The sequence below is a fragment of the Vanessa atalanta genome, chromosome 21 (genome assembly GCF_905147765.1).
Source record: "Vanessa atalanta chromosome 21, ilVanAtal1.2, whole genome shotgun sequence".
NCBI classification, from domain to species: domain Eukaryota; kingdom Metazoa; phylum Arthropoda; class Insecta; order Lepidoptera; family Nymphalidae; genus Vanessa; species Vanessa atalanta.
The window spans coordinates 5878262-5903299 of NC_061891.1; the positions used below are offsets into that span (position 1 = coordinate 5878262).

Here is a 25038-nt window from a genome sequence, read left to right on the forward strand (position 1 = left end):
TTTTGAGAAAAAAAGACGTCTGTGTTTTTGATTGTTATTTCACCAAACAATAAAGTAGAGTAATGAAACAAACAAATAAGTGTAATGCGTTCTAATAAGGCGCATGTGTTCGTTGAAGGCTCTATTTAGTGTGGAAACACTTCGATGTGTGAACTCTTCATGTTATATAAAAAATACTTTGTTATTGAATTGACTAGTAACAAAAGAGCTGTGCGGCTGCTTGATAAACCTATGTCTTCGTAGCATCGATGTATGGTTTCATATTTCGGATTTCTCATTTTATAGGAATAACCAAAGGCAGCGATCGAACCTAGGAATTTCCTAACTAGGCTGATCGTGTATCGTTGAACTATTGTAACGTATGTTCATTATCAATTCTTTTTTATAATTGTTCTTTACAAAATAAATGTATTCAAAACACATTATGCAATAATGTAAACAAAAACACGAATGTTTTACATTAACATTTAAAAGAGGTCAAGCTGTAATAAGTACGTACATTAAATGTTTTTATTGCCAGCATAGCAGTAAGCTATAACGTGACAGAAGGCAGGTGACCAGCAGTTGTATTCGCATACCATCTCCCATTGAATACGTCAAGGCGGAATTGTTCGTATTATTTTGTTAAAGGTTTAATGAGCAAAGCAGTGAGCTCAATAGTATAATTAAATGCTTAGGGTACGCTCAATTCGTTGAAAATAAATTAGTAAGAGAAATCTTGGTAATGTATTTTCCTCAGCGTTTGGTTTTTTTTTTTTAAATCTACTTGATATTTATTTATAAAACAGTTTTACTTTAACCTCGCAACTTAATTTAAATATATGTGTATAAATAAACAATTTTAAATATACGTGTATCTACATAATGAATAGAATAAAATCTTCTGTTATACATGTTGCTGTAAATTTAAGGAAAACTCGGTAGTTAAACAAACATTTCACTTAACTTAACAAAAAAAATATATTAATTAAGACATGTTACACTTTACAATGGAACTCTGTAAACGGCTCTTGTAACGTAACGATCACTCAATCAATGTCACTAGTACAGGATGTTTCAAAAACAACGCAATACAAAACAAAGAGTGAAATAATTCATTCTATTTTATTATTGCATTGTAATAATTTCGTATAACACGAACAATCGTATAAGCTATCAGATATTATTTGTCTCGGTCTATTAATAATTAACAGTGAAAATACAAAGCGACCTTTGATGTTGCCAATCGGGTTAGGTTAGTGCATTCGTCAATCGTCGAAGCGATTTCGAACATCGCTTTCGCCTGAATTAATCATCTGTCAATTTGTTGAAAGAGATTGATCGCTGAAAAATAGGACTGTCGACCTCATTTCCAATCGCAAATTGTAACATAGAAATACTTTTGTCATTTCTGAAAAAGTAATCGCAGCCTTAAATAGTGCCTCGTGACAAACAGTATAAACAGTTTATGAAGTATTACTAATGATATTTTTGTCCTTTTTAACTATTGACTTTGTAGCTAACGAAACCCTGTCAATATATCGGGTTCACCTTATTTATTGATAAACCGAGCTTCATTAAGGCTCATTTCTATAACGATTTTTCATAAACATAATGGATAAAATAATACATAAATATTAAATGTAAAAAAAAACTTATTTATAAAGCCCAATTTTAAAAGCAAACCCAACTTTTACGTCAAAGTAGTAACCAAATAAGTATTGAAAAGCTCAATCCCAATGAAATGACACAATACAATAAAAAAAATATCATTATATGTTGTACAAATATAAACACCCTGTAGAATGATTGTGACGACGGAACAAGTTTTTATTTTGCCCACCCTGCCTTAACTTCGTATACGTTGACTTGACCACGGGCAATATTGAACAAAAAATTAATCATTTTCATTTTGCCTCTGTTTATTATAACACACACCTTTTTATCCACCACATGCCTTGATAAGTCAACGATAGATGCTAGCTGAGTCGTTATGAACTTGATAGGTGGCGCTGTTATCGAGTTATTAATTTTTTGTTATAATTCAAATATTTTTGTAGACAAATCGCGATATGGCGTGGAATTAAGGAATAATACCTATGATACACAACAATTTGATATGTTACAAATTTGACTCAGTAATGTATGGGCAAGTGGAACTTAACGGAAGATGATAAGTATGCATTTCGTATTCGAAAATGTACGCGAAAATTTCCTCATATTTTGTATCTATACCTAGCTTGTATTGAGGCAGCATAGTGTATATTTAAGACTTTTTTCTAAAAGCGAAGAGGATTTGACCCAGCATTGACTAATTATCAGCTTGTTCTTTATCTAAATATTATATGCTCTCTCTGATGCAGTGTTCGCAATCAGTCAGGAGAATATTATCATCAGAACATTTTTAAGAAAAAAAAATAGCCTCTTGATATAAAAGCTAATTTCGAAAATGTTACGACTTACCTCATCACGCCACTCAGGCGTAGTTATGGGATCATTTCCAAATTTAGTCCAGGAGCGATCTGTTAACAAAGAGGAATATTTTTAAATTACTGCCATGTTTCAGTTTGAATTATTTCATCAAATTAATTTCGCGAGAACCAAAATAGCATAATTTTAATTATATTTGTCAAAATACAAATAAAACAATAACTACATAAATACAACTAATTAAATTAATATTTTTCTAAAGAAGATTCCTGTTTGGTTCTCACAAAGGATCGATGATTGCTATTCGCTTGGAATCTCTATCATTTTTACCATAGAGTTAGCCACAATCACTCAATTAGTACAGTAACCTCCTTTTTACTATAACATTTAAATGTGTGGTTATATTCATACATAATAAGTATGAGCCGAATATCAGAGATACCAAACTCTACTTTATATATTTACTATAATATGTGTAAAAAAAGCGTGAAACTTTTTGTTTTTCAAAGTAGAATAGAGTCTGCCAAATACAAATACAGAGTGTCATATATTAACGGAAATTTTGTGATAAGGAAGCCTATTCCTTTCAACAATTGCTCCTTAAGTACTCTACATGGTTGGCATTAGAGTCAAGCAGGCAGCTGGTCATAAAAATCTACCTAATCACTATTTCTTGCAGTATTAGAACACATTGCGGCGACCCTGCATAAATGGGATAAGAGCAAGCGCACAGTAATGATAAATGACTGTGGAACTCTATCATTTACGTGATCTGACACTAGTTAGTTTCTTGCATCATTAAATGTTTCTAGTATAATTAATTACTAGCTAATGCGCGGCTAGAATTACAATGCGTCTTTTAATTTTTATATATCATGATCCGGTATGAATCGCTCGCTGCTTTTTGTGCATTCATAAAACTATGCCAGAAATATTCACACACGTACCAACAAAAACGTTTCTATACAATTGGATGATTAGTATTAAGATATATTTATATCTTACAATACAAAAACATCCGTATATTTAGATTATTTCCTAATACAAGAATATATATAGATTTTATAACAGTTCGTATAAATTTATCTCATACGGGACACTGATTGAATTAAATGTATTTCATTTGAAAAGAAGAATGATTACCGAATTTATTGCCGAGTCTTCTCTGTAGAATTTGTATTTTAAATTGGCGGTAGTTTTAGGCGATTCAAAAGTGCTTATAAAGGACTACCTGACAAGCGATTTTTTTTTGATACTGGAACAAAGAAAAAACAATATTTTTATGTGTATATGTTTGAATCTATATCTTTGTTAATAATTATTTTCCATTTCGTTAAAATTTAATGTATCTTAGAATTATCATAGTAACTATGTAATGAAAATGAAGTGGCATTATGCAAAAGGTAGTAAAAATTCATAATTACAGTAATTTATTTTATGAAATGTTAAAACCGACAATCGTAAAATATTAAACATCTGTATTAATTAATATTAAATGGCGTCCAGTTAGAAGGTGGGTAATAAATTTGAATGGATGTTATCCGTTAAGGTATCGTCAGTTAACGTGCTCAGTTAGGACATAACCTAGATTCTAGATCGAGACGTGCTGTACTGTTGCCAAAAATATAATAGATGTATTTTTTTTATATTAAGACTAACTTTGGTTATGAATTTTGTATAAAATTAAAAATATTCTAAATGAAAATATTTTAGAACACTCTAATTTAGAAGATATTTAAAGCAAATAACACGTTATTTAACACATAAGTTTATTTATAACCATATATGTAGTTATTATGTTTATTTTTTCAGTGTTATTAATATAAAAATATTTTTATAGTTTTTGGGATCTATTAAATAATAGTCATAAAATAAAGGTGGCACCTCTTGGACAATATAATATATAACTAAAAAATATTATAAGCCAATACCAATAATAAAAAAAAAAAAATGTAAAATCTGAAAAAGATTTATTTTCTACTATCCGTACCACAAACGTTACCTCCAGCACTCTACTAGAAATGCCAGCACTATTCGCAGGCTATTTTTTATCGTATTTAAGCTAATTAAAGTCGATTACGAAAGCTAAATCGGCCTGAATCGATGCTGGCACGCGAGCATTGCTATTTTATAATATACTTGTATCGATTTAACATCGATTGCGTAAAGAGAGTCTTGAGGACGTCCGTTTAATTTTTTTTTATATACAAAAGAAGTGTATATTCCTTGGAGTGACATATTTACGTCTCATTACTAAGATCGTCGTGTAAAGTGTGATTACGTTTGCCATAATTACGATGTTACTATAACCAATTTAAATTGATCTCTCTGAAGTAACGGTTGTAATACTACATACGTCTCATTTCTAGTTATAGAGTATCTAGTTGCACCAGAAGTTTAACGATGATATGAGATTTATTTTATGATTATTTTTTTAAATCATTGAAATATATATGAATGTAACAAATCATAATGTGGTTTTTATTTATGCTATGAATAATATTACCAAATATTTGCATTGCTCATATTTTGTCATACAAAAATGATGCTCAAATATTCTCACCAAATACAATGTTAAGAAGTTAAGCATATATAATGCGATTCGTTTTTATTATAACAATATAAGATTATGTCACTTAATATCATAAATAATAAAACTTTGTAATTAATTTTGATGTCTCATTTGACATAATATCTATGAATAATGACTTTGAATACAGCATCAGTTACAGATACTCGTTGATGTCTTTTGTACGTATCACATTATTAAGCAAATTGCCAAATTAAAATAACAAATTAAATTAAAAAAAATATATTTTTTATTTCACAAATCATATTATAACAAAAACTTTGTTTTAAAAATTCTAGAATATATATGGATGTGTATTAAGAAATGAATCAGGCAAAATATTTTTGTATTTAAAATGTCACGCTAATTGCTTCAACTTAACTCTTGTATCAAAATAATTAATAACAGCGCTAAAATACGTATAGCATTTTATTTTGTGTCACGGACACCAATCGTTAACAGTGATAGATTCAATTTGTTTATCGCTATCCATATAATCTAACTTGTCGTTGATTATAACATGTTTTTTTAACGTCGGTTAACGAGTGTTTTAATAGTCGCTGCATAATTATATTGTTGGTACATTATATAAAAGATTTGTTGTTTATAAATGTTCCAAAATAAAGAACCACCAGCAACCACTAAAGTGCCAAGGTGGCCCAGTAGTTAGAACGCATGCATCATAACTGATGCTTGCAGGTTCATGCCCAGGGAAGCAAGACAGAATTAATTTGTGTTTGTAATTCATCTCATGCTTAGCAGTGAAGGAAAACATATACGTGAGGAAACCTGCATGTGTCCAATTTCAATGAAATTCTGATACATATGTATCCATCAACCCGCATTGGACCAAGGTTCTTGGCTAAGCTCCAAAACCTTCTAATCAAAGGGAGAGGAGGCCTCGCCCCAGCAGTGGAACATTAACAGACTGTCACTTAGTATATCACGTGAAAGTTAACCGTAGATCGCTTTATCTATTCTTATGACCTTACAATTGTTGAATATCAAATTTTAAGTATGATTATAAATTTAATGTTTTAAATTATCTTTTTATTTGTGTTTGCGTATCCCATTGAAATGTAAAAATATTTTTACGAAATATTTAAAAAGCTAGTTTTATATTTGTAAGGCTAAAGAAACTGTTTCATATTATATATTGTGGATTTGTGAACATCGTTATTAAGTAAGCGTAATACGGTTGAAATGGGAAAGATGCTTGCATTTTTGACGTTTCTATGTCACAACTTAAGAAATAATTGTTTAAATATTTACCGTGTAAATAATTGGTATTTTTTTTTTTTATTGGAACCGTTTGTATTATTTTTTTAATTTAATTCAATTTAAAAGTAACAAGAGCGCTTAGAATGATTCCAGTAAACAACACTTTAAAAATTCTCACAGGTGTTTAGCCTACAACTTTAATGGCGAGAATACTTAAATAGGTTTCCATCTGATCTCCGTAACTCATCAGACGTAAATAAGAAGTACAATTAACGCATAGTATCACGCTTGTGTGGTGGTAAGCGGAACTGATACTCCGGGAACCAATAAACATTTAAAGAGACGATCTGTGTTGAAATACATCTTGTCATAATGAGATGCAAATATTTCGAAATGTACTTGAAAAAAAAAATTTTTATTTTAATGAAAACAGTTGTCCTCAATGTTTCATTTTTCAGTCGTTGAGAATAGGACTGATATATGATTGTATCTCAACACTGAGATATTATGTTATTTTAAAATACAGAACAATTTATTATATATTCCTGGTTTTATTGTCTCTACTGGTGACAAGAGACCTGGAGTTGGAAATGCTGTTGGCCTTGCCATCATTGACGGTATTAGTGTTTAATTTGACAATCAATAAATAATTATTATACTTCTATATTGAATAAAATAATTCGATTTTTCATGATTGATAATGATTAAATCATGATTTCTACAGTAGCTTGTTTTTTATAATTTTCATGTTTATTAAAGTATAGACTTTAAAGCAAATAATTCTTATCTCAGTGAAGAAAACTTTAAATTAATTATAAAAAAAAATAACTTTATACTGCATTGTGCCTTTTAAATACTGACACATTATATATAATCATCTAATCAATACTCTTAAACATTTTATATGAGATAAAATAAAAAGATTACCATAGAGTCGTTAAAACTCTACATTCACATAATCAACGATCGATTTATGGTCGAGACTCCAAGTGTACGGTACGATGACAAATGTATATGAAATGAGATATACAGATTTCGATAACTTCTTAATATGGTGCAATGAAAGATCTAAGATAAGATAACTGGAACGTAATTGGAACAATGTAATGCATTCGACAAATAAAGCGGACTTTGACATATTGAAATTGGACACGTAACATAAATAATCATTTTGTAACTATATCAAAACCATTAATTTACATATATAACAATTTTTAGACAAGGTTGTAATTAACAATTACTGTTATGTACGATGTTATGTAAACGATTGTTGTTGGGTCTTATATTTTATAAGGTTAGTGGTTAGTGCCTTAGGCTATCCGATTAGTGCTTATCACGACCGAAACAGTTTATATATGTTTATAAATACAAAATAAAAAATGCAGGTTCCGTTCGATTTTTATAAAAAAAAATTTTATTTTTTTACTAGATAATTCGCGATAAACCGTGCCATCGTATTATGAGGGTGAGGGCATAGAGAGTGGATCTGTGTTTTGGTACACACTTATGCGGTATAATATGTCCTGTGTAATTGGGTAGCCTCTCCTGAGTTTGGCCGCCGTGGCTAGTTAGGATATAATAATAAGGAAAATATTAGCCGTAGAGCCAAACACAAATATATCTCTATACGTATCACCCATCTACCAGGTAACATTTATTCAAGCTCTACGCAACAACACTTACTAAAACTACATTTTTTTTGGGTATAAGTGAGCAAGTTTAATTAAAAACACAAGAAACGCCACATAAAGCAATGGCAGGCATTAAATAGTTGCTATTGTATCTCTAAAGACTATATAATTATATTTAGTATTTAGTAAGCGTAGTCTGCAGGGGTCTCATTTGTAGCCTGTTTTGTTTCTGTACTTTGCTAATGAATCAACAAACGCATACCACAAATATCATTGCAAAATTAAATTGACAATAAAGGCGTGGCATTAAATTATTTAATAACAATACTAATAAAGATACAATGATTATTATTTATAACGACTTTATCTTGCCATTCGTGTAATGTATTGGCTATATTTGGAGTAATTTATTCGCTTATCCAATATAAACACATATTAAGGAATTTAAGTTATTCGAAACTTACACTAAGTTACATGCTTGAAATGTTTTTAGTTTAGTAGATTTATTTAGTTATATTTGATATAATTTATTTTTATAAAACCGACTGTTTGTTTGAACTATGTGGCTTTGTGTTAAATTCTTAGATGTGTCTTTTATTTTTAATTTTGATAAGTTTTAAGACGTAAATAGGAGGATAAAGTGGTACCTTATTTATAATATTTTATAGTCTATTTTCTTTCTAAATATATAAAAACAGTGAAAAATTCAAATCGAATTTCGAAAGCTTAAGTAAATGCAATATATTTTATCCAAGCATAAAATTTCGTAGTCAATTGTTTGCGGAAAAACTTATCAATGTATTGATACATAAGATGCACTCTAATGAAAGCGTGGGTAGTTCCACACAACACGAAATGAGAATTAGGATACATCGTAAATTAAATTGACCGTCAATAAACAGCACGTGTGTCGCCGCCTACGATAAAAAAAACACTAAAGGTACATTTACATAGGAAATTTAACGCAGAGTTTTATAAGTATAATATTCATAAGTAATATAAAAATTTCATAAGTAAGCTATCAGTAGTATTTTTTTCTAGAAAAAACTTCTTTATAAAATATATTCTTAGATATACATTTTATTTTTATTTAATTTTATACTTATTTTAATATTAAGGTCTAGATTAAATAAATTCGAAAAACTTATTTTTATGTAATTTAATCCATAGAAAAATATTTCTATGCAATTACAAACTATTTTATTTAAACCCATTTTAAAAAATTGTATACATTTTTAACATTATCAACGTCGATTTATAAGTATTTTAAATAAACTTTTTTTAGGTAAAAGATCCCAAAAGGAAAAAAAGAAATGGAATTTAAAAAATAATAATCCATATGACTATTTGTTTTTTAAAATTGTATCTGTATCTACTATTCGTTATAAAACGTAATCAATGCGTAAACAAAAATAAGCGTTATGTATGTAGTATGTTGTCTCACTTACAAATTTAATTTATCGTAAATTTAATTTATAAGCGAGCTAGACTATTGTCAGAAATAAATATCCTTATAAGTTATATTTTATCGTTTATTATTAGCACTAAAATCGAAATATATTATCTAATTTAATTTCGTTTGTCTGATTTTTGATTGTTAGCGAAATTTTGTATTCCATAGATGGTATTAAATTTTTTTTTTATTATATTATTGAGAAATATATTTATCTTAAGAAGATATAGTATTAAAATTTGATGACGTGATAGAAATGATAATTCTGAATATAACCATAAATTAAGCTTTAGTATAATAGTAATGTCGTTATTAAAGAAAAATAAAAAAAAGATCCGTATTTAATTCCAATTCAATCAATCAACGTAATTGGATGTTCATTTTGATGATTCTATTTTTAAACTTTCCTAACGTTATGAATGCTAGTTTACATGGAAAACTACTTCTAACATTTGTTATAACAACTCGGATAATACCATAAAGGACAGATTTATACATAAATATACTAGATTATCCTGGAACCATATAATATATATATATATATATATATATATATATATAATTGAAAAATAAACAGCCGCATAGGTCTGTGAAGAACGAAATAAATGAAAAAAAAAAGCAAAACGAACAGGTCTTTATTCATCTTTAAAGGAAAAGCCGATGAAATATTGTACAAGATTGTGCGATCAGCAGTTATCACTACAGACAACAGAAAGAACACTGGTATTGAGCGTACCGTCAATCGTTTTGTCTCTTTCTAGTTAGTAGGTATTACCTAGTCAGGGTTTGTTTCGTTTCGGCTCGGACAAATATTTTAAGGATTCTGAGTTTCTTATACAGTATTCTTAAAATCTAGTTCAAACTGGTTCGAATTTCATATTTAATATACATATTATCATACCATTACTTTTTTTTTTTAAATTAATTTATTTTGATTAGAAACGCAAGTAGCTTTACTAAACGCAGTTGAATTGAACACAGGAAACATTCCTGCCATTACGTCAGATGGTCATCTATGTTCACAGAGTAAGTGATAACGCTAAGTATACTGATATTAAACCCGAGGAAACTTCCGAAATGTATGGGAATTACGTTACTCATTTGTGTCGCGTTACAGAGGAGAAAAATATTTAGATTCAAGATTAAGGTGCAGTACCATCGTAGCTGTGAGATGTGAAAAAAAAAGTATTTATATTTATAAATTAATATTAGGTTTTTTATTTAACTTTTATTTGCTGTCTTGTAAGATATAACAACTATTATTTCATGAGATTAAAAAACTGTCCTGATACTAATATATACACGTACTATCTATTAAAATCATAAGGCCCCACTTTGCTATGCTGTAGTCGGGCAAAAAGAGTGCAGAATAACATAGTATGTCCACATATATTTATACACATATAAAAATTCAAAAGTAAGGAAATATTTGGTGTGCGTTACAATTTACGATGTATTTAAAAAGAAATATATATTTTAAATGACGAACGTTGTTATTTTAAAGCACTTTTTTCTTACTTTAACACTAGAAAACTTTACTATTTAAAATAATATGTAACTGCGCGATATTTTAGGGGCGTCGTAAATGCCATTTTAATTAATTTAATTTTGCCCTTTATGTATATCCCTGTGGGAAATAGGGCGAAAACAAAGGTAGGGCCGAGGTTAATTAAATTGCAAGTCTTGGCGACCCTTATTTATTTAACAGACTATAAAAAACGATCCCTTCGTTATATTCATGGGCTGACATTTTTTATAATATTGTGTTAGTTTTATATTTACTTGGTAGTTCTTTTTGTGATTTTTTTGTCCTATTATATTCTCAATAATTTTAGGAATATTACCCGCCTTATTTATATGCATATGCCTTATTTAGTAAATTTAAGTTATTACTACTGTAATTAAATATATATATATATTATTTTCAGTTTAATTTAGTAGTGTATTATATGCCTTTTTTATTATCGGATAAAATAAAAAATAAATTAAAAAATAAAGGTGCATAAAAACCGCGTTAATGGAACTCCCGCTTAACATAATATGGATGGAGGCATTAAACAAATAGTGTGTGTTTACGAAGCATGTTTATTTAAGTATTATGTACATAGAAATGTTAGTACACGTCAACGGTATACTTTACACTTTCCTATGTATTTATTTAAATAATTAACAGCGTGGTAACATAAAAAAAAAGCTGTACTCAAAGACTGCTTCTTACCGATCGCCACTCCGGAACCGGCGAATTCTGCGTAATATAAAAAATAATGATTAACACGACATCCAATAAAGCTGAAAAATTCAACGAATTTAATTAAATAAAATTGACCATACGAAATCTTATTATAAACCGAACGAATGCAAAAGGCGAAATCATTATAATAGAACGTATGATCAAGTAAACTATTTAAATAGTTAGGTAATATTCAAGAAAAATTCATAAACCTTATATAAATCGTGATATAAATTTAAACTTACATGGCGGATTCCAATTGCTGGTATTCCCAGCCATGACGCCCGTCGTCAGGTGTGCTACCACCTCGGCCTGCTGAGTTAGAATGGTGTGTGGTATTACAGCATGGGATCCACCATTACACGGTATCGTACCACCACCACCTGGTGGTTAACACCACGCATGCGTTGCAGGGTGGGGTTGCAAAATATTGATTATTTTCTACCCTTATTTCCATGATAGTCTGATAAGGGCCTATTCACAGCAATGGACAAATTGCTGGGGCGATTCGAAATACGTTGTATTAATTATGTACCACGCGGAATGATTGATTGAACATGTCTCGACTTTTCAAGAACAATCGTTTAGATCGATACTGTTCTATTTATTTTATATAAAGCATGGACTTAAATAATAGATTAGAACTACAGCAACGTACTCTCATAAATAACGTACGGTCAACCCGTATCTTGAAATTGATGAATTGCTTTCAAAAGAAAATTTATTTTCGAAACAAAAATCACGGAAGCTTGTTTAATGATTTAAAAACGTTAAATCATTATAATCTCAACTTTACACAAATATGATTTTATTAAAACGAAGGATGAACTATTGTAAAGATTGTTTCTGTAATTTTGTAATATGTAACTCTAATATATACTTTTAAGATAAACACGTAATAAATACATTGTAGATGTCTACTAGAATGTTCTAGAAGATTCTAGAACGTTAACTAATAGAAATAATACTTGGATTATTTTTTTATTAAGTCGCTTACAAATTATTTAATTCCACCACAGATATCTCTGTTTAATCAAAATTATTCGTTGTTTGTAATACAAAAATACAGTAGAAAATAATTATATGTTTAAGATATTTATGATAGATATTTTTTATATGTGATTATAGAGTGGAATAGTGGAATATTGTATAAAAATAAATTTCATGATAACGTTCAGCAACTTTGTCACTAGCAATTTGAAAAGTATTAAGCGCAATGCGGCACGGTCGATTTCGATTCGTATATGAAAAAATAATGTCAGTTTATATACATACTTAAAATAGTTACATACTGCTATATAAATATGTTTATATATGTTAATTTACAATACGTTATATTCGATAGACTTTGTCGTGTTTTTTAAAATTAATTTCTTTTTATTATTGAGCGTTATTTACATTTATTTTTACACATTCTTTTATTGGGGAATTACGAAATTTTTTTGACAGATTAATAAAATTGTTGCGTAATACTTTTTTTTTAAGTTTTTTTTACAAAAAATGTATTGCCACTACGGTATTAAGGTTATATATCACAAGTCTCTATATATAACAACACATCGATATTAATATGTTTTTATTATATAAACGATTTTTTTAATCTGTTTTATGTATTTTACTAACTTAGATAATTTACAAGGCATTGTTTCATAAATTTATATTAGAATAGTGTGCGTGTGAATGTAATATTGTAAATTATATAACCCGCGTTGTTTCATACTACATACATAGATATGTACTGATTATATTTTTCTTTAATACAAGCTCCTATATTACAATTTGTTTGATGAAATTCATTTAAAAAATTGAAACTTAAAATGCAATGCATGTCAGAAACAAACGTAGCTTTAAAAGCCTTTTTTACAAAGTAAACAGGTTCCATAAAAGGAAACATTTATTTACTTCATATCTAATATCAGAATTGTGTATGGAAATTACATTCAATAGAGAATTATTCGTCTTATAATTGCTAAGTTAGAAATTGTGTTTTTTTATAAAAGAAATCCAGAATACTAGATTGGATCTAGATAATAAACCATTCTATGTCATTCGCTCTAGTTTTTTAAAGTTTTTATATTTATTTAAATGCAGATAATAACTGTCATTATCATTGGTCGTTTCATTTGAGCCGTTCTATTTTCAAATAATTTTACTTTTTATAGCATTGAGGGTAATGCATATTAAAAAAATAATATTTAAATATAATTATACAAAAATATTCAACTAATTTCGATTTTTATGTAAGATTACTATGCGACTTCTATAATAATATTCCATACATAAGTATAACTATATTTATATGGCTTTTAAAAAGTAAAGGCTTATATTGATTATTATGTTTAGGATATTTAACATAGAAAATAATTTTGTTATTTTAAGCAATTACTTTAAGTTAATTAACGATGCGAACACAAGAGATTTGATTTGAGGACTGCCAATTCATTATCATTAAAAAATAACAAAGAGTCACGTCTAAATAACAAAATAATCTAATTAGTGTATTCTACTACAAAAACTTATAGAGAAATGTTATAACTTTAAAAATTATGGAGCATTAATAGAGGTCGAAATAAACAACACATTCATTTCAAGCGTTTCATTAATACTAATTGCCATTTACCCTCTCGAATATTTACCGATAATTTTGGAATTATTTATAAACGATTTAAATAAAGGCACGTGACAAAAAATATGGGGGCGTTTGCGTAGGTGGATTAACGTAGTACAGTTGTATAAATCGGATCAAACGTATTTATATATACTAATATTATAAATGTGTGTCCGTCTGTCTGTCTGTTACTCTTTTATGGCCAAGTTATTGAACCGATTGTGATGAAATTTGGTATGAAGCAACCTTGAACCTTACACCAACTCCAAAAACGAGAGCGAAGCCGAAGGCGACATCTGGTATATAATATGTCTTTAAATAACATTGTTGGAAAATTAAATATTACCCGACCCGAATTCGGAAATATATTTTTTATCCTGAGTGTATATTATGCTAGCTCTACATGGTTTAACAACGTCACGAAAGTCCAGCGAGGCCAGCCTTTAGCTTTTAACGACAGAAGTTACCCATATTCATTTAACATTAAATATCACCATCGATATCCAGTTCTACATGAATAAATGATTTCGTTAGAGAAATACAAATCAAATCGAAATGTATTTCTATTCAAGTAGGCTTTTACAAGTATTGTGAAGGCTTGGTATCTGTGAATCGGCAAAGTAAAAATTATCACAGACAATACAGGCTGTATTTATAACACAAATAAAATTAGGAAACTCCTTATACTATATATACGAACGTATTATTGTATAATTATTTTACTTAGTCGTTTTTAACCTCAATGACATAATAACTAAGGTACTAATGACCAAAACTAAAACCTTTTTAATAACCAATATACCAAAATGTATGAGGTTCAAGGCATCAGATAAAATAATTGAGATCTTTTTTGAATTACCATTAAATTGAGACCATAAAAAGCTTTTTGCATATTTAGGGTTCTGCAGTTATTTTTTAAAAGATTTCTAAATCAATTTTGAAACACGAAATAAAATAGCATTTAATGTTAAATTATATGGTTACAGTTTTTTCTATATATTTAAGAAAATAAAGTACGTGTGTCGTTTTAAAATACTGAACCAACCTTTAAAGCAATTTCTTACGTGATTGACTTTTACCTCGAATAAAAAGTACAGAATTTAAAATGATTAATATAAATATTACTCAACATTATTTATTGTGTGATTGTATTAAGTAATTCAATTAGATAACAGATGCAATATGGAATTTAATATTAATAAGGTTACTTGACTTGCTTGGTGAAATTGGTTTTTTTTTTTGTTTAATTATTTAACGTGATTTGGTTATTATCTGAGATGTATGTTTATTGGTGTTTCATATTTAAATAAAAAATCAAATATGAAGTGTTAATACATTTCTTGTTACTGTAGACGTTATTCAACAAGTAATAAATGATTGTAACACAGAGACAAGACATTATTAAATGATAACATTATTTATTATTACTATATTCCATGGATCGTTATTATTTAAATAAAAAAAATTGTCTATTTAATTAATATATTATATAATATTATTTTAATGTATTAACTCAATCAGTGTAAACATATAAGTTTATCACAAATAAATTTTATAAAAGATTAATATCACTAATTGTCATTGTATAGATTGAATATTCAATTTGAATGCACTTATATATTTAAATTTATAAACAAATTATTTTTATTCAAGTACGTAAAGATTTACGTAGCACATAATTGTGTATAATTCAAATATCGTAACTATTGACACGGGTTATTTAACAAGTGAATTGAAATGAAGTGGTACAATAATGTTAAATAAGAGTTTTTTAATCGTCTTGAAATATTATTACTTCAATTATAGTATTAAATAAATAATATATAAAATAAAATGCAATTAATGAATTTAATATATTTCATATTTACACAAAAGATGAGCCACGATGGTAAGACCCCACTACCGCCCCTAGACATTGGCGTTACAAGAAATATTAACCATTCTTTCAACCTTGGAAATAAGATGTTATGTCCCTTTTGTCTGTACTTACACTGGCTCACTCACCCTTCAAAGAACAACAAAGAACGACTTGCTCTTGTACTGCCTTTTTTTATATCGGTATGCCGACGAGCAAATGGGCCACCTGATGGTAAGTGGTCGCCACCGCCCATAGACAATGACGCTATAAGAAATATTAACCATCCCTTACATCACCAATGCGCCACCAACCTTGGGAACTAAGATGTTACGTCCCTTGTGCCTGTAGTTACACTGGCTCACTCACCCTTCAAACCGGAACACAACAATACTGAGTACTGCTATTTGGCGGTAGAATATCTGATAAGTGGGTGGTACCTACCCAGACGGGCTTGCACAAAACCCCACCACCAAGTAAGTAAGCCCTATCACCATCACAAGATTTATTATATATGTTTATACGAAATAATTATATTTTTCAAAGTAATGCCTTTTCTATAAAGCAAACCACTAAAATAACATGAAAAAAATACGAATAAGTATGTGCGGAATTCACATACCTAATGTAAATAGGAGATAAGAAATGCATTTCAAAAGTAACCTGCAAGTTAGTCTCATTCGTTGATTACAAATTATCTTATTAAGAAAACATTTAATCCAAGTAAAATCCCGTAGCCGACTTAAAAAAAGGGGGAATATTTTTAAATTGTATTGATTAATGATTAATTTACGCGGTCTCCTTTGATTATTTCATTTAAAATTCTTTATAAACGAAACGAAATGCGTTGAGTATTTTAAATGTGAATCGAGTAAGTGCCGTATCACTTTTTTAAGTAACTCATTTTGTATGTATATATATGTAATTTGCAATCATGTGACCTTCTTTAATATTTATTTCGTTATATTTTATACTTTTTTTGTAATGCTTGTGTTCGTTTTATTTGCGGATCTCGTTCCTAACACTTCTCAAATCATAGCATGAAATAAACGAAAAGGAGCGTTTAATCACAGGGAAGTTTAATAACTTTTTATTGACCTAACTAGAGATCTTCTGGCTTATAGTCTAGCTACTACACCAATGAATCAGCGATGATAACAGCCTGAGATTTTAAAGCGATCGTAATATTAGACGACCTCCGTGGTCTAGTAGTGTGTACACCGGTTTTCATGGGTACGCCACTCCGAGGTCCCGGGTTCGATTCCCAGCCGAGTCGATGTAGAAAAAGTTCATTAGTTTTCTATGTTGTTTTGGTTTTGGGTGTTTGTGGTACCGTTATTCCTGATTTTCCATAACACAAGTGCTTTAGCTACTTACATTGGGATCAGAGTAATGTATGTGATGTTGTCCAATATTTATTTATTATTCATATCGTATAGGTAGCTCGTGAGATGTTTAAGGATATTTGACACCGATAAAGTCGCGGGGAACAGCTACATTGACAGTTGGAGTGATTATGAACTGCAGAGATTAATAATAATTAAAATTATGCATGCACTTTGTTTACACAGAAATGGACACCCACAAAACGCGGGCGAATCCGCGCGTGGAAACTAATAAAATATTATAACAAATTGACGTTACCGAAGTCAACTTAATTATGTTACGTACTCAAGATAAATACAAACGTGACGTGTCTAAATTAATAAACTAAATTATATATCAAACGATAAAAGGCAAGTTTCGTTTTCAATAAGACCAAGATTTTGCATAATACCTACGTTTGTCCGTTACTTTATGTACATGAACTGGGTTAATTAATATATACGTATTGAGATAATCTTAAACGCTTTAGAAGCTGTGATCTCGACGTATTAAGACACCGGAGTGTAGTAATAGAATCAAATAGTTATGTTCAAATAAAATTAAATCGAACAAACAGAATCATAGCTTGGAATTATTCAACATTTAGATAGAAAGGTGTATTTTTTTTGTATCAATAGGCGAACGTGCTAAAGGGCTACCTGATGGTAAGTTATATAAGTTATGTTAACTATTTCATGCATCACGCTAATGCATCACCAACCTTGGGAGCTAAGATGTTATGTCTCTCATGCATGCAGTTACGCTGGCTCACTCACTGTTCAAACCCAAAAACAACAATACTTAGTATTGCTGGGTCGCGGTTTCTATCTGACGAGTGGTAAAAAATGGTTTAAAATGGTAAATTTTATACTACAGTGTACTTGTGAGTACGACAATCACATGCGAATTATTTCTTGTAAACGATACATTCCATTTTTACTTAACGCTATCGAGAAATACTTGACAATTCGATCATTAATCCTATCATCACAGAGCAGTCGCATTAAAATATTCGTCGAATAGTAAAAAAAATAATAATTATACGTTGACATAATAAATGACGATCGACATTATAAATTGAATAAATTTCATATACAAACTCAGATTTAACAATTAAATATTGTATATGTTTTTATTATAAAATCGACTAACTAATCTATTTAAAGCTAACATGACTGGTAATTACTACTGAATAATAATGTTTTAGTATAAATTCATTCGAAATCTCATCTATAATATCCGATACGATATCGTTGGCAAATTCGAATTATTTTAAAATCGTACGATAATATCGAGGACTCTTTACATAGTTACGACATTCTTCGATTTCATCATCAAACGCAAAATAGCCATGTAAGGCTCATTTTATAAGAAATGACTTATTATATATTTTTTCATATAGAGTTTTTTTTTTAATTTTGTAAGTATTGAAAACTTTGGTTTTTTTTTTGTAATACAGTTATATTAAATAAACAAGGCATTAATTAATCAAACTGAATTATTTTATAAGAGATATTATATATTAGTATTATTGTAGTACTATATAAGTTTTAATTAAATAATATATTCATGAAGTTTATAAACCTTATATTGAAGTATATTGTGCTTTGCGCCTAACATCATTAAGATCATAAAGATTGGACGCCTACTCTAAACGTCATAAGAATGAAGTCGGTCTCAAGTCTGAGATTCAATCAGCTGATCGTAGAAGCAAGCAAACTGAGATAGCTTATGAATTTCAAAATAAGATATTTAAGACGTTAATGAGATTATGAGTAGCAGATGACGAAACATAGTAGAGCTAACCTTTATAATTATTTGTCTTATATAGAATCTCCAATAAAAAATAAAACTTTTAACTAACCACATACAAATGTCATAAAATAAATACTATTTTTCAATAATAAGTGTTTTTTATTTGATTAAAAACTTTATATTACGTTATATTTAGTTATGTGGTGTTTGTTTATTTTAGGATTCTTATATTATTTTAACACCCGAAAGACTGACGCCTTTAATTGTGATTTTGCTAAAAAAATATATTTCCAAGAGTCCATTCATTTTAATTAAATATTCAGTTCCACGTATGTTTGTTATGTTAAGAACTGTTTACTTTTTCTAACTAATTTGGAATTACGTGTTCATACTCATTTATTTCCAGCAAGTTGTGTTCGCTTTTGAATAATTTGACATTATTATGTGCATGTTTTAATTTATTAAAATTAAAACATACACATAATAATGTATGTGTAATTTTATACACATGTGAGAATCGCTCGCGAACCAAATAAAGAAATAGTTAATTTGATTGGTGGATGACGTTCATCAAATATTGTTAATGTTATCTTGACTGAAGTTTAGTTGCAGCGGCTAATCTCAAAGTCTATTCCTCTGCGCAAACTAAGTTTGTGCAAAAACACAGATGCACAATCTATTTACTCACTCTCAAATGAACGTAGACAGATGAAGCCCAGAACGAAAGTGAGCGTTTCGCTGCCAAGCCTATTATTGAGAATTACTTGACAGAAACTTACTTACTTATAAATAATATAATCTTGAATAGTACCTTATATTATAATTTGCCCTAAAATATGGTCACTAGACAACGTGGCGGTTGCAAACAGTATCTAAATAACATTTACCACATTTGTAATGAGTTTGTCAGTATGACAATATTCCTTCATGAAGTGCGAAGAAAAGTCAGGAGCTATTAATAGTACTATCGGAGCAATAACTTAACGCGCTTATGACAAATTCATTAATACACGAACAGATAGCAATGAATATATTTATAATTTCACGCTAACACACAAATTATGTTGAGCAAATACGGTTCAATTTAAATATTAATTATTTAGTTTGAAATATCATTAGTAATGCTTAAACGTCAGCTTTTGTTTGTGTGAAAATAATTAATCTGTGAGGAACAAAAAGATACACTTGAAACATAGAACGATAACTTTGTTTTTTTTTCAGAATAAGTATGTATATGAAATAGGGATGGGAGGTAAGTGGACCACTTATTGGTATGCAGTCATCTCCGCCTATAAACATTGATACAACAAGAAATATTACAATTACTACATAGCCAAAGCAAAACTAACTATAGGATCTCACAGCTATGAGGTTCTATGTGCTTGTAATGACACTAACTCACCCACTGTTTAAAACTGTCTGTTGACGGTGAATCTTTACTCGAAATAGGTGAAGTGATGATAAAAACCCTTTTGATTGTTTATTGGCCTTCATCATTGGTCTTCAACCTAAATTATATAAACTTGTCAGTTACATTAATTTAATTGCCGGAAGATTATAGGAACGTAATAAACATACGACAAAAAAAAAACGAACACGAACAAGTCATAATTTTATTAGAAAAGCAAAAAGTAAGTCTATTCAATTAACTCTAAATGTCTTTTCTTTTGAGGAAAAGTTTTGGAGCGAGGATTATTCCTCCACGCTACTCCAACACGAGTTAGGATACATATGTGATAGATTAACATCCGCATACAGATTTCCTCTCGGTGTTTTTTTCCACCACAGAGGACAAGGTGATTTATAAAAACAATTTAAGCACATGACATTCAAGTCTGTTCGCCTGGGCCGTATCTCGCAAGATTCAGGAGTTCTAACCACTGGGCCATCCACAACAATGAGACTCTCTAGATTTATCTTATAAAAAGAATTTATTTTTTGCACAAAGTTGGTATTTTATATTACCAACTTAATAATAATTGGCCATACGTAAAGACTTCACAAGAGAAATATAAAGATTTATAATATACTACGGAACCTTCAGAATACACTCGAACTTGACTAGATTTTAGTTTTTGATATATTACACAGAAATGCCTATGGCGTAGATATCTAAAGCATTTTAATACACAAATTATCCTTCGATAACGCAAATACCTATCACTGTGGTATTATCTTACGATCGTGACTTGAGGGCAGCCGCCCACTAAAAGCGAGGCGATGAAGAGATTTTATATGGATATTGGGTAAAACTAACCATTACGACTTTACCTATATATGTAATATTGAAAAGCGCAACCGGATAAACTTCAAAGAAATCGCCTTAAGGCTATATTTACATTTCTACGATATTTATTTCAGTGACTTAACTCTTAAAGAAAATAAAGAATAATATTTTTGTATCAATTAATATAATGACTGGCCGCAGATCCCGTGGTCTTATGTTCAAACCCCATGTCGGGCCTACAAAAAGTTATTGGGTTTTTCTATCAATAATTTCTCAGTAAAAACTCGGACTGTGGAAGTTGGAAGTGTGTACACTCCCGTGTCTCGTAAAGGAAGTAAAGCCGTTGTTCCTGCACCCGAACTCTCACCGGTCATAACAGTTTTGCCGTCCCATCGGATTAGGAGAGTGAAGGTATCCACAATAATATGTCCTACGTAATTGACTGGTCTCCCTTGATAGTGACCGCCGTGGCTGAAATCGGTCAAGACGTCATCATCATTATCATCAATATAAATACATGTCAAAGGATTTTTTCCCAACATTACGTCACAGTATTTATTGAAACCATTAAAAAAACCACATATATATGACTGATATAGATATATGGCATTTATGTATTCATAAGTACAGTTACTTTTACCTAGTTACAATGTTGTGCAACATATCAATTATCGTGCACTATAAATTATATTATAGCTCTTTAATAGCTTATAATTACTGGCTTTAAGTGGATAGTTGCCTAAACGGATGGTTCAGTTTTTGCTCGAAAGCAATTTACACTGAACTTTATCGCTATAAATCTTTGGAAGTTGAGTGTTGCAACCGAACTAATCTATCGTTTGACGATGTATTTTAATCAAAATCTGTTTATATAACCAATTAAGCATTTCTAAATGTGACTTTTAGTAACTTGTAATGACTAACGAGATAACAGACGACATAGTTAAAATTCATGCACAATAATAGTTAATAGTAGTAACAGTCTATACCGTAAGGCGTGTGTATTTGTGTGTGTGTGCGTTCGGTATTTGTGGGAGATTGTTCAGATCTTTTTCTACTGTAGCACTGCAGAGCATACATATATGTTTATTCACATAATGATACAGAAGCAAAATGCTATATAATCCCAGATTTGTTAAGGTAGGTGCTTAGGCAAGTATTTCACGTGAGATATTTTTTAACTGTGAATGTGAATTTGAATTATTTAATCCAATCGAATACGATCCACGTATTTTATCCACCAGGACCAGACCTTTACGCCTCTTTTGTAAATGAAATAGTAACAAAACCTAATTAAGAATTAAAAAAAAAAAAAGATTCATTCATCAAAATGTAAGTATCAAATGATAAATCATTAAAACAGTTTTTTTTTTACTAGCGATCAATAAACATAAATCAAGTTCAACTCGCCCTACTTATTTAAATTAACTATTGTTATTTGTGACCGTCATATATATATTTGTAATACAAGTAACAGTTTTATATTGTAAAACATATATTATTGTGTGAAAATTAACATATATATACAAGCTGAACGTTTTATATGGTAATATATTTGTATGTCTACATTCTTGACTAATCTATTCAGAACACTTTAATTCGGTGGTACCATTTATGGAAAGCCGCCTGGATATATAACAGTCCCTAATCACATATACTTCGGCTAAACAACAATATCTTAGTATGGTTGTGTTCTGGTTTGAAAGGTAAGCATTACACAGATACAAGGGACTTGACATCTTGTTCCCAAGGTTGAAGGCGCATGAGCTTAATAAGGAATTGTTCATATTTCGAATTAATAGTTGCAAAGTATCCTCAACTGCGTCACCGGCCGGAGTATTTCTTACCAACTACTTACCACCAGATGACAATACATTTTTTAAATTAAATAGATCTATTTATATTATATTTTACATTCATACATTACACACATTAACAGCCTGTAAATTTTCCACTGCTGGACTTAGACCTCCTCTCTCTTTGAGGAGAAGGTTTGGAGCATATTCCACCACGTTGCTCCAATGCGGGTTGGTGGAATAAGCATGTGGCAGATTGTCAATGAAATTAGTCACCTCATGATGTTTTCCTACACCGCCGAGTACGAGATGAATTATAAACACAAATTAAGCACATGAAAATTCAGTGGTGCTTGCCTGGATTTGAGCCCGCAATCATCGGTTAACATGCACGCGTTCTAACCACTGGGCCATTGATATTTTTGAATTCTAAGTGTATATTTACAGATGCAATTTATATGTACAATTACATTAAATAGCTACTTATGTATATTTTGTTAGTACACTAGATGTCTTGGTTTATGAATTAAAATCCCAATATTATATATATTTAGTATGCTACTTTCACTGGTGGTCGGGATTTATGTAAGCTAGTTTAGGTTGCTACCACCCACTCAGTAATCTTACCACCAAACAGCAATACTTTATAAATTAAAAGTCATAATTTTCATTGTTTATTACAAATACTGCAACTGGTTAGTACATTAAATTAATATTTGAATAATTGAATATTTTCCAAAGAATAAATACATGTTTGTAATATTTTTGCGTAGGATTTCACTTTCTTTAGGATTTTACACTACAATCGGCGGAAACGACGTCGCCCCACTTGTCAAAACTGCGTGACAGCTTTGCGAAACTTCGAGGCACACACCGCTGCAACTATGTGCCTTACGAACTCATTTATTTCAAATAAATATATAACCGGATATATGTAAGGGTCGTTAGTTATTATATCTCATATATGTATTCGTATTATATTATATTCATATGATAAGCAATTCTTTTAAAATTGACAAACGATCCTTATATGTTTTTACGATACATATATGAATGATAAGAGAAAAGAAATACTTCGTAATTACTATATCATGCAAGTAAAACCTTTTTACTATGTGACTATTTCTGAAGTGTCAGTTTGAAATTCATAGTAACGTCGCAGTAAATTTTGCCGTTCGTGTCTCTAAATGGAGGCTAGATGATTTTTATATTATTAAGTTCACTTACAATATCATACGAAAGTATCATAATATACAAGTGTACCTACTAATATTATGTAGAGGACATTTTCGGTTGATTTTTTCTCTCCCTATATGTAACTATCAATGTATTAAGAAATAAATTATAGTTTCAGTAATATCTAAATTACTAAATAATAAATATCAAATAATATATTGCTTATTATTTGACATTCGAATTAATATGCTGTCAAGTGTGAATCGATTGGTCAATGTGTATATCTCATTGGTTAAAAATATAAAATATCTGGAATATCTATCAAGAACCTCATTATTCTATTGTTTTAATATAGTACTTCACACGCAAAACAAATAAAACATTCAATGTAATATTGATTATTATTAAAAAAATTATGAGAAATGTATGTAACGACCGTGTGTAGGACTGACCGGAGATGCGCAAAATGCATCTGAGTTCCAGCGACGTGTGACGCTGACGCAATGATAACCACGCAAATTGTGTACGTGTATGTGTACTGCGATACGATTGAAAAATATTGACCAATCTGAAGTCACGAGCTTGAATATAATTATATAAATCTGAGGCTCGTGACTCCAAATAATATACAATGTTATTGCAAAAATATTTACAACAACTCAAGTTAGATGGAAATTTTTCATTTGTACATAAAACCTACAACTCCTTTATAAATAAAACTTACTTTTTTGTAAACACGTTAT

At 29.7% G+C, this 25038-nt stretch overlaps 1 protein-coding gene across 2 annotated transcripts in view; it reads right to left on the minus strand.

Moving 5' to 3' along the window:
* The window catches only part of LOC125072366 (ras association domain-containing protein 10), a 131636-nt gene that overhangs the window by 26732 nt on the left and 79866 nt on the right, over positions 1-25038 (minus strand). For both annotated transcript variants that reach the window (XM_047682981.1, XM_047682980.1), the window contains exon 2: positions 2443-2501. The gene's annotated coding sequence lies outside the window, so the exon portion shown is untranslated. The remainder of the gene's footprint in view (positions 1-2442; positions 2502-25038) is intronic.